We start from the raw sequence: 12,452 nt of genomic DNA on the forward strand, positions 1-12,452 counted from the left end.
AGAATCTTTTCTTGTTGCCCTTGATGTCCCTGGCCAGATTTAATTCTATCAGGGCTTTAGCTTTCCTAACCTGATCCCTGGCTGCTCGGACAATTTCTCTGTATTCCTCCCAGGCTCCCTGTCCTTGCTTCCACCCTCTGTAGGCTTCCTTTTTGTGTTTGAGTTTGTCCAGGAGCTCCTTGTTCATCCATGCAGGCCTCCTGGCAGTTTTGCCTGACTTCCTCTTTGTGGGGATGCATCGCTCCTGAGCTTGAAGGAGGTGATCCTTGAATATTAGCCAGCTTTTTTGGGCCCCTCTCCCCTGCAGGGCTTTCTCCCATGGCACTCTACCAGGCAGATCCCTGAAGAGGCCCAAGTATGCTCTCCTGAAGTCCAGGGTAGTGAGCTTGCTGTGTGAGTGAGTTTGCTGTGCTTAGGATATTAAAATTGAGAGCATAGAAGCTTTACTTCTTGGGAAAGCCAGGCTAAAGAAAGATAAACTGCTATAAAAAAAAAGCAAGCAGGCGATTTCCCTATCTGTACATCTCTGGAAAAAAGGAGAGGAGCGGGCAGGGCAGGCAGGAGTTGCATTCCTGCAAGCAACACAGGTAGCACAGTGCAGGACAAGGTGCATCAGCCTGCTTACTGCCTGGCTTTCCCCCCTGCTGCCACCGCACAAGCCTTGTGCAAGCAGCTTCCATGCACTGTTCACCTCGCTGAGTGCTGCCGTACCACTGCCAGATACACGTCCCTGCCAGGCAAGCTCCGTCTTGCCCCCTCTGGTCCTCGCTGCTAGCTCAACACAACACAACACCTTGTTCCTCCCCAGCAGCACCTTGCCCAGGCAGATGCACCCACCCAGCCTGGCTTTGGTGGGTTTTCTATCAGGTCATGTTTCCCAACACGCCCTCTCTGCCCCCTTCCACCCTCTGCTCTAGATGACGCTCCCATTGTTGCAGCACAGTCACCCCTGAGCACTTCTTAGTTGCTTCCTCTCCACCTGCCCTCGATGCTCCTGTGTTAACTCCTTGGTGCCAGAGCTGCTTTTCAGGACAGCAGAAAGCAGCTTTCTACCCCAACCAGAGAAGACACTAAACCTGAGACTTTAAGCCATTGCCCAAAATTGCAGCTTCCTCCGAAAATGAGCTAGCAAAAGGAACTGAAATTCTCCTGCTGATGTGCTGGGCAGTGAAGAAGCTAACGGGCAAAGGCACGGAAATTATCCCCACCACCAAGGGGAGCAGCCGAAATGAGTGCAGCCCTTGACTCACTTCCACCACGGCCACAAGAGGTGACTCAGGTCTCCACCAAACCCTCAGCTTTTGAGTGGAGCAAGCCAGCAGAGACCACAGCTGAGCCAACTGCCCTGTCCCATCCCAGCCCATCTCCTCCGCTGACAGCCCCGGGATGAGGCAGCGAGCTCCACAGGCACATGGGTGGCAGGAGCAAACTGCCGCTGGCTCCATCCCCAGCCGAGGTCCCCGCACACGGCAGGATCAATGGCTCTGAGCTCAGAATGATACGGTAGGGGAAGAAAATCAAAGAGGAGTGCTCGCAGCCGGGCTGCTACACCCACCCAGCCTCTGAGCACTACCACAAAAAGCTGGTTCATGGTCAGAGCTCTGCCCAGAAGCTGATTTTCCAAAGCTAAGCCCTGTGGCTGGCTCAGAGCGCACGTCTGAGTGAGGTCTGGGTGCGGGCAGCAGACCTGACGGGAGGGATGGCGTCCCAGCTGCCCACACCAAACACATACAGGTGTGTCTGTGCACGCACACGCTTGGCTTGGGCACCCACAGCAAGCATGCACACGTGTGACTCTGCATGCACACAGGCAGCGTCCTCTGGTGGTGCACAGCTCGGGAAGGCAGGAGGACATTTCCTGCTGGAGCTCGGAGAAGTTGAAAGGCAAGGAACAGACGGGCAGTGTCAAAGCTCGTTTTCTGATGACAGATAAAAAGCAGGACTTGGAGTCTTCTGGGCTGGAGGTAACGAGTAGTAGCTGCGTGATTAATTTTGTCTTGATCATCTGTCAGTTAACAGCGTTCCCAAACATCTGGATTGAAGGACTGCCATACAGCATGCTGCCTCACTGGGGGTCCTCCTCCTTACAGTGACAAGCAGGTGCCTTTGGAGAGAGGTGAAACAATTCTTCATAGCAGTAAATGTGGGATGATCTCATCTCACCTTCCTCCCTGTCCTATTTCCACATTAGGTTTATTCTTAGTCTCTAATTGCTAAAGATTTGCTTAAAATGAGATACGGAATTTCATACGTGCTCTCTATGCGCTGACTAGCTACATATAATTATTTCCTTTCCTTTTCCAGACCTAGAACTGTTTAAGTAAACTTGTGAGTTCCTTTGCACCTTCAGAAAAAATAATTTACTCAATGATAGCTTCTATGTTTTGAATTAAAGCAGCTGGCTGGATAAATTATGGGCAAATGAAGCACAGAAAAATCCTGCCTTCACAAGGAGGATCAATGGGTGAGAGGAACAAGATAATCTGAGATACCTGTGCCCCTTTGTGAGTTCTGGGGTACAAATGCAAAGGAAGGGTTTAATTAACTTCTCCGTAAGTATAGTTAACATATGTATTAAAACTGTCTCAAAACAAGAAAAGTATCCTCAAAAGCCTTGTTTCAACCAAGAGATTAATTCCTAATTTTAATTGTGGGATTATTCAAATGCAGAAAGAGTCTTTTAGATATTAAAGGCATTGCTAGCTGGCTTTCAGTGCATTACCACAGGGAGTCTTAGAATCCAATTATCTCTGAAGAAATATGTTAAATATGCTCATTAACATGTAAAAAAGTGGAAACGTGTATTAGAGAAAAGCTGATGTATTAAACTTCTTAATGTCACAATGAATTAGCAATAAAGAAGGTTGCAACAGAAATAACTTGCTGAAATGCCTAGGCAGCATAGGAAAATAAAGCATTTTATTCCAATTAGCTTAATTCCCAATAATGACATAGATGTAGCGATAAAACTCTTTGTATAATGGGCTCCAGCCCTGGGAAAGTTCAGGAATCATGCTTCGTGTATGGAACAAGGCAAGAAAAGGGAGGTAAGCCTGAACCTCAGTGTAAACTGCCCTCAGGTCTCAGCAGGCAAAAGAAAGAAGGAAAAAACCAGGAAGAAAAGGCAAAGGAGGCACGTTAGGAAGGCAATAACCACAGATAAAACCTCCAGGTCCCATGGCTGCACAGAGCGCAGGCACGAACCAGGCATTTGCTTTTTCTTTTAACCTCCCAAAGCAAGCCCCATCCATTCGAGCCCTGAAGCCTTCCAGCTCTCCAAAACCCATATTTAAATGCTTTCTCACGTTAAACCTTCAGTGCAGCACTTTCCCTCCTTCATCAGCGCTAACCTACACTTCTGCTCCTCCCTGCTGAGCAGGAACAATCAGAGTCATGCAGGAGTAAACAGTAATTTCCTGCTTTATTTTTTTCTTGAGATACCCGACCGCTCTGCCCTAACTCCCACCCCCTTGAGCCCCAGACCTTATACACCCCCAAGCCCTAACACCCAACACCAGCTCAACACCAAATTACTGCCTGACACACGCTCACCACATACCCCCGACTGCTGGCAATGCGTTTTCTGTGCCCCATTCCCTCCCAATGCCTCCTTCATCTGCTTCTTCCTTTCCTCCCCATTAACCGAGGAGTTGAGCAATTTTCCAGATCCACAAGGTCTTCAGGCAGAAGAGAGGAAAATAACCCTGGGCTGTCTGAGGAGGCACCAGTTTCCTGGTTATATCTTCAAAGAAAAGAATTTTAGGTGAGGTTGGTATACCTGAAGTTTTACACATCAAAATACAGCAGGAGAAATTTAAGCATGACCTAAATTGTAGATCTTCAGCAATCACCATCGTGGTAATAACAGCTATTAAACTATTTAAAAGCTCCTACGTAACCATACACACAGATTTTCCACACCTTTTTTTCTGTACATCTGACACGAGTCTTGCTCCAAATGACCATGCCAAAGTCCCAGTGCTGCCGTGAGCCAGGTGTCACCTCCAGCTTCACCCAGCCCTGGTGCACCTCACTCCTCCAAACCCATCCCAGCTGCGCAGTCCACAGCCCAGGGAACCACAGCTGCCCCTCGTGTGAACGCACAGACCAGTGTGCTTAGAATATCTTTTTGCCCACAAAACAGAAAGAAAGGTGGACTGGACAGACGTGGATAAATTTAAGCGATCAAACCGCTTAAAGAAAGCGACCAGAGAGCATTTTACCAGCAGCCTAAGCTTGAATACACACTGCCTATCCAGAGAAGCTGGTTTGCCCAGTGCCCCAGTGCATCTTCTACAGGTGAGCTCAGAAAACAGAGCTCCTTCAGCAAATACACCTCAAAGATTTGTGAATATTAGTGGAGTGAGTTTGCCAAGCAAACGAAGCACTGCAAACTTGTTCCCTCCTCCGCCACACCATACACCTTACCTCCATGCCTCCATGGTAAACCCACCTTGGAAAGCCAGCCCCAATTAACGTGCGTTTTGGCTGCTTCAAACACAAACTCCCAAAGTATTTATTCTTCCCTCAAGTGCGGGTGGCATCACAGGGGAAAGAGTGATCAGTCGCGCTAAAGCAAGACGCTGCTCCTCCTGCTCCAAAACTTGAGCTGTGGTGCTAAAGATGCCTTTCCAGCACAGTTTGAAGGTCTTGGGGTGTCCCGGAATCTCTAACCACATGGGGCACAGCCTTGGAGGCTGCTAGCCCCTTTTGGTATTGGGTGAAAACAGAGAAATTGGAGCTCAAGCTTTATCTCAGCCAAAGGCATCATGAGCTAATTGTATTAAGCAATTTGGCTCCGCTGGAAGAGCAGTTTTTGGGATAGAGAGCAGCACAAATACTGCTTTTCTGTTGTAGAGGATCTCCTAGGAAGATCAGCTTCTTTCCAGACCTCTTCAGAGAGCAACCCCTCCCAGCCCCATCCCAATCCTGTTCAGAACCCCCCAGCATCATTGCAAACCAGGCATGAGCTTGTGCAAAGCCTCCCCTCCTATTTCACAGCTCTCAAGGCAGCACCACTGAAGTTTCATGTGATTTCGTTAGCACAAGTCTCAGAAGCACCTGCCCTCCGCTCCCTGGATTCAACATGATTTATTGCAAGCTCTGCTAAAAGTGATGCTTTTCTCCTTTCTGTTCTGCAGCACTTTTAACTTCTTCACGTAACATTTGACCCTCTAACCTTTTCTACTTCATAAAGCATGTATGAAATCCCGTACAACATAAACCTGTTATTGTCTACAGTTGCCTACAAGAGGAGAAACCGCCCTGCTCAGGGTCTGGGTGGTTTGACTAGAAATAACTTCAGCAAGAACACCCTAAACGCTTCTGCCTCTCCAAGGTGCCTCCAGTAATTGCCCCCTACCCTCCCTGCAGCTTAATGAGAAGGTTAGCAGCAAACATGCCACATGTTAGAGGAAAGTGGTGTGTTTCCATGCAGACATGATAGAAAAGTTGATAGATAGAAATAAAAGGGAGATCATAGCTCCTCCCTGGGCACTGTCTGCTCAGGCTGACAGAAGAGCTGCTTGATGGCACCTGGGATTAAAACTGCAATATATTAGAAACCTCCCAGCTTAAAGAAAGGGCACGGTTTCAGACAGAACCAGCTAGAGAAAAAGAAACCCTGAGCTCAAGAGGACTCAGCACACAACCAAAGGGACAGGACAGCCTGCAGCCTCCCATATTTATCCCCTCCCAGCCCTTCCCTGCACACCTGAAAGGGTTGCACATAAATGAAGTGGGACCCATTAACCTTCCCCCTGCCAGGCACAGAGCAAGCCAGGGCATTTTCTGAAAGTGCTTTTTTTAATACAAAACTGGATGTGTTTTATTTTCTGTGCCCAAAACACCTTGTACTTTAAAAGCTACATGGATTTCTGATGTCATTTTTTCCCAGTCTTTCCTATTAACCATGTATTGGCCAAGAAAAGGACTTTAAAAATAGAAAGCTACAGTGACGACACCAAAAAGTCTTACTCGAAGTGCCTAGGAAACAACTTTCATATCACACTGCATTTGGAGCACCTGAGGGGTGATAAGACAACACAAAATTTATTTTCCTGAGCAAACAGCAATAAATGCATTTAGGCCTGTGGGGCTCCCAGTTAACCCACTGGGCACCAATATGGTGGCCTCACCCACAGGACACAGGGTTGCAGGGGGGGACTGGTGCTGGACACAGCACAAGGAGCTTAAGTCCCTTCCTTGCCACGTGCCTCAGTTTCCCCTTCTGGTAAATGGGTGATTGCAGCCCACCATGCCCACAGTCCCCAGCTGCTCGCTGGCTCTGGGACATGCCATGTCACCCCTCTGTCCTACTCCAAGTGCCACTTGGTGGCACTGTTTGAAAAGATTTCTTTGCTCGATGCCTACCTCCCCATCAGGATCCAGAAGAGGGAGTTTCTGGAAGGAATCACATTAATCTTGGCATCACAATATCCTCATTTTTCTTCCTTTGTTTTCTTTTCCCTTTATTCACCATGCAAGCACTCCCTGGCGGTCTCCTCCCCTGTGTGTCAGTCACTGGGGATCTCCTTCTCACAAAACACATTTTCCAAATACAAGAGTCCCGGGCGTTGCTCGGGCATCACCTTAAACTAAATCCTCCAGTGATAAAAATAGCCTTTTCTGTTAATTCCTCTGAAGTGTGTCTGCAGGTGGGGCAAGCTTAGGAAGGATCATGCATTAACTCCAGAGAAAAGCATCAGAGCAGAAGTTAATGAGAAAGAGACAAATGAAGACAGGGGCATGACAATGTAATTGCGTGAGAGATGTTTCAGGTCGCCCTGCTGAAGGGGTGTCTCCTCTGGAAGATGCAGGCTGTGATCCTGAACCGTATATAAGATGGCCGAGAGCTGATCTGCTCCAGACTGCGCTCCTGAAGCTCAGTGTTCCTGCTCCTCACCCAGGTAAGCCTGGACAGACTTTTTACACTGTCTGACTTTGCTACCAGCAGGAAAGCAGGAGCTTCTGGCCATGAGGATGTCCCTGGAGCTGCCACTGCTGAGCTCTCCTAAAGGAAAAAAAAAAAATCAGAAAAGAGATCTGGAATTACACTATTCCATGGTTCGTTAGAGATGACCTCTATTCACGGCTCTGCTCTGCTCCAGAGAAAGCCAAACGGGATTTTTTTCTCTCTTACTGTGCGCCCCCAGCCTTTCGGATCTTGCTGTCCCTCACCTCTCCAGCCATCACCTGCTGGTCCTCACACCCAGCCATCTCTGTAGCCGAGTTTCATTTTTCAGATTTGTTTTCCTGTGAGATCCTTCTTTCTCTCTCTTTCCCTTCCCTTATACTGTTTCATTTTATCTGTGCCCTTCGCTGGCTCTTCTTTCTCTCTCTGCCTGTCCAGCTGTGCTGTTTAAGAGTAACTTATCTGAAAACCAAGCAGACAAACAAACAAAAAAAGCCCCTTTTTGTCTGTGTTTTTTCTCGCAGGCTGCCTCAATTTTGCAGGGAGATGGCCCAGCTCCAGGAAAACATCAATGGCATCGTTGCTGCTTTCTACATGTGTGCCAGAAGCGACGGCAACTGCAGCCCCCTGAGCAGGGAGGAGCTGAGGCAGCTCATCGAGCAGGAGTTCGCAGACGCGATGGAGGTGAGGATCTGGCCCCACAGCTGGCCCCTGCCGCTGATGTGCCTTCTGGCTGCAGGACTGGGATCAGCAGTGCGGTGGGGTGGGTAAAGCCATGCACTCCCGTGCGGGTGTACAGGACACCTGGCTCCCTGGGAAAGGCACAGATGCCTTCAAAGCCCGGGATCTGCAAGGAAGAGGAGAGGCTGTTCATTCTCCCAGTGCCAGCAGCTTGTAGAGCTTGGTGCGGGGAGCAACACGAGCCACAGTAGGAGGGGGGGCATGGGGCTGGATTTCTGCCCTGAGCCTGCTCAAGTGCTCCTAGAGAGATGGCACAAATGGCTCACGGGCTTTGCCAACACCGTTTGTCTCTTTACAGAACCCCCAGGACCCCAAAACCATCAAGAAGGTGCTGTGCTTCCTGGATGATGACAGCAACTGCAGGGTTGACTTCAGCGAGTTGCTCAGCCTGGTTTTCCACGTGGCCAAGGCTTGTTACAAGCCGCTCCAGCAGCACCAGGCGCCAGAAGATGGTCAAGAGCCAACAGAGCAAAAGAAGGCAGGTGGGGAGCAGCTGCCGGGGCCGTGCACAGCGGGGAGGATCTCAAGCAACCAGCAGGTCCCCGAGCAGGGTATGAAAAATCAGGTCCGGGACACTAAGACACAGGACCCAGATAACCATCAAATCCAGGAGAGTGAGACACCAGAGCAGGACCGGGACACCCGTCAAACCCAGGAGGCTGACACAAAGGAGCAGGACCAGGACACCCGTCAAACCCAGGAGGGTGAGACACCAGGGCAGGACCAGGACGCCCATCAGGACGATGGGACTGAAGCACCAGAAGAGGATCCAGAGAGAGATGAGATTCTGGACACTGCAACCCCACAGCAGGACAGAAATACCCATAAGGCTGAAGAGACTGAGACATCAAAACAGGATCCAAAACCCCACCAGGCCAAAGAAACTGAGGCACCAGGACAAGATTCAAACCACTATCAGAATCCAGAGACAGAGTCAGCAGAGCAGGACCTGAATTGTCCCTCTGAGACACAAGGAAGAGACCCAAACAACAAGACCCAGGTCTGCGAGGCCCCTCAGCAAGACCCCAACCCCAGCAAGACTCGGAAGGTGCTGCCCCCACAGTGGGGTGCAAGCCCCCGTCGGGATTCCAAGCCCCAGGGAACGTGCCATGACCTGGCTTTCCACCAGCTCCCTGAATCCAAGGTGCTGGAGCAGGAGCACAGCAAGGCAGAGGCTCCATCTTGTCCAGCACAACAGCAACAAGATGTTCATCGCCAAACACAAGCCTCTATAGAGCAACAGCTCCTGCAGTCTCTGTATCAATGGCCACTACAGCAGTAAAAGCTGATACAAGCCCCCGCCTAAGTGAGGCTGTTGCCCCCCGCGAGGAGGTACCTTGTGTCCAGTCCCACTCTGGTTTTTGCATTTCTATTTGTCATGTCTTGTCCAATTCCTTATTAACCCTGGGCTTCACACCCCTGGTTTGTACTGAGCTATGCATGACTAGAGACCTTCCCTCTCACTCTGTGTTAGGCTGCCTCTGCCTGTGTAAGCAAAGCAATAAAACTGAAGGCAAAAACGGCACAGTGTCCTGGTGTGTAGCTGCAAGCGTGCCCTCAGCCTGCTCTGAGCAGCCAGCCAGGTTGACATGATGTGGTGCAGAGGACCTGAGCGTCCGTCCCTTGCATGACATATGGCCAGATTGCTCCAGGGTGCAGATGGAGGGGTAGCTGCAGAGAGGCAGGTGTGTCTTGGGGGTGGATAGCCTACAGGAGCTGCTGCTCAGCTGCCTTCGCAATTTAGCCGAGGTGAATCGATTGCTCCTCACGGGCAGGGATGTGACATCCCTGCGAAAGATGTCTTCAGAGGGGGTAGAAGTCTGAATTAACACAACAGCATGGCCGACCTGAACAGATTCCTCACAGCATCCATCTGCTCCGGGCATTTTTCATGTCTGCTGTGAAAAGAATAAACAGCTGCTTAACACTGAATGGGAGGGATTTGTCCTATTTAACCTCACTTATTAATAATCTCAGAAGCAAGGGGAATGTGGAGCATGCTATGAAGATAAAAAATCCCTATTAGCTATGGAAGTCTCCAGAGGAAGGAGTGGAGATATATTAAACACAGGAAAAATGATGATTTGGGTACATCCAGCCCCAGCAACAACTGGGAGGCCAGAGGTAAAAAGCTGACGTGCAAACCGTGCACAGACGGAGCCAATCTCAAACTCAGATTCAGTTCAGGCAGTTCGGGGTACCAGGTCCTCGGGCACTTGTCCAGACATGCACATAGGAATGTGGGTAACTCTGAGGGCATGAGCAGTCCGGTGAAGTCAGTGGGGTTTATTAGGGGGTTCAGACGTGCTGGACCACCACGCAGGCCCAGGACTCGGCATCCCGCAGGGAGGGTGATGCTCAGCCTGTTTTTCCCCATGCTATCTTTCACTTGCAACCTATCAGCAAAATCAGCACATGATAAATGCACCCGCACCTCCTGCTCTGTGGCCGGTGACAAGCAGCACGCAGAGACCTCACTGGAAAATAAAACGTCATTCCTCTTGGACACCCCAGAATTTCACAATTTGCTAAACGCTGAATCAGAAAAACCAGCATTTCAAAACTATCCCCAGAATGTACATCACAAAAATGATTTGGTTGTGCTAATGTCAAAATTAAATGTATTAGACACAAAGTACACCAGTCTGCTCTACTACTGATAAAGCATATCAGCAATAATAAGTTCTGACCTATCTCATGACAACTGTGGACATGAAATGGGAGAGTCAAGACTTACATTTCATCACCTGTCTGTCAAAACCCCCATTCCATCTGAGACATTCCTCAAAACATTTCATTTTCCAGAGAACTCCATTTTTTCTTGTAAAATAGGTCTCAATTAGAGGTTCGTCCAATAGCTCTGTGCTTCTTATTAGCTCTGGCTTAGGCTCTAAAATCACCAGACCCAACCATCCCCCTGTAGTCTGTCTGTCCATCAGCTGCCACCTTTTGCAGCATCAATAAAAAACCGACCTCCCAGTTCAGGCAGGCACCAAGCACTGTTAGGGACATGCTAATTATATGCTCTATTCTGAATAACACCATTTTTGCCATCAGGAGTGTCATATTTGAGGTTAAGAGGGGGGTTTTAGTTCATTTTAAGGAGAACATGAAAATTACCCTGCTGACACAAATACCTGTCTAAGAGTCCTGCGAGCCTGGGAGGTGTTGGAAGAGAAAAGGTCTTTTATACACCACATGAGAGGCCCAGTTCCTCTAAGATTAAATGCAATAGAAGCTTGGTCGCCCTATATAAACCGTGATGGGGACGGGCATAGAATTGAGTAAGAAGCAGGAGGACAGAGCCCACCCTCTTGGGTAACAGCTTTTAAAAACCTACGCAAGTCCTGTCTTATGAAAGCATCTTTGGGGAAAATGAAGTCCTTGGAGAAAAGGGGGTTTCAGTGCTGCCAAGAACGCGCTTTGAAACTCATTGCTTTGTCCTGGGAATGGTAGCAAAGCACGGGAAAGCAGGCGAGCGTGCCAGCATGCGCATGGCCGAAACGCGACGTACCTTTTCCTGCATCAATCCCCAAACTCTGCCCGGTGGCTCACGTGGCACCCGACCATCCCGCACTGCCCCAGCCCCTGCGGGGGGGATTACAGACTGTTACAGGACACCAAGCCGCACTGTAATACTCTAATTTTAATAATAACTCCAATCTACCATAAAATTACAGTTTCCCAAGGGTATTATTATCCCACAGGTGGGGTATAATTTGCACAAGTATAATTTAATCTTGAAAAAAAGCTCAAAAATGAAGTATGGTTAGTAACAATCCTTCGTACGCACTTGTATGAGTATCCCCAAGGTGTTACCAGCACTAATTAATTAGGCTCCTACACCCAGTATGATCTTACCTTACAGATGAGCCAGATGAGCCACTCACCCAAGGCTGCGTGACAAGTTCATGCTCTGAAGGCTCTCCGCAATGTCTCCATCATGCTTGTCAAGGCAGCATCCTACCTCCAAAACCAAAAGCAGGGGCCCAGGTGGCACGGCTGGTGTCTTCCTTATTTGCTCCGTGTACTGGGAGAGTTAGGGGTGAACAAAGGAATCAGTTGGTCTCTAATTAATTTACAGTTAAAAGATTAAAAAAAAGAAGATTGTAGAGGTAATTACAGCAAAAGCTGCCTAGGGCAACCAGATGAAGATTCAACATGAATCGACCTCTCAGCAGAGAGGTTTCTGCTTTTATTTTTAATTAAAGATCAAGCAAAGTTGAAATGAAAGTCGTTCGTGGAAGACCGTTAATATGAAAAATGTTTTATCGTGATTTTTCTCAGTGAAAAGTCATTGCTTATTGAACAGAAATTTTCTTGTACAAAAATTCATTTTGCAAACTTTACCATTTAAAAACGTTCTGTTTGTAGTTGGGTTTTTTTCCCAACAAAAAACTGGATGATATAAGAAAAAGGCTCCTTAATAAGTTACCAAAAATAAAACACATTTTGCAGCACACTCTACAAGGATGACACACAAGCCAAGATCTGGAGGATTTGGGGATCTCACTGCTGTGCACCCGCATTTCACTATTTTCATAGCACTTAGGTCTTCTTCCGTCCTTCTGTGAGCGAAAGCCAGACCCAAACCCCATTGACCTCAGGCCCGAGGTGCCGAAGGAACTGCACAAAAAGCAAACAAAAATAATCTCTGGTATTGCGGTACCAAGATCATGGGCCATACAGATCTCGACTGTCCCTGATCTGCTCATAGTGAGCTCTGCTACCATCAGCACTTCTGTCCCCATCCTCAAAACTTCATTCTGGTACTATTTTTATGTGTGTGTGTGTGTTT

Source organism: Aptenodytes forsteri, unplaced genomic scaffold (assembly GCF_000699145.1).
Source record: "Aptenodytes forsteri isolate BGI_AS27 unplaced genomic scaffold, ASM69914v1 Scaffold847, whole genome shotgun sequence".
Lineage (NCBI taxonomy): Eukaryota > Metazoa > Chordata > Aves > Sphenisciformes > Spheniscidae > Aptenodytes > Aptenodytes forsteri.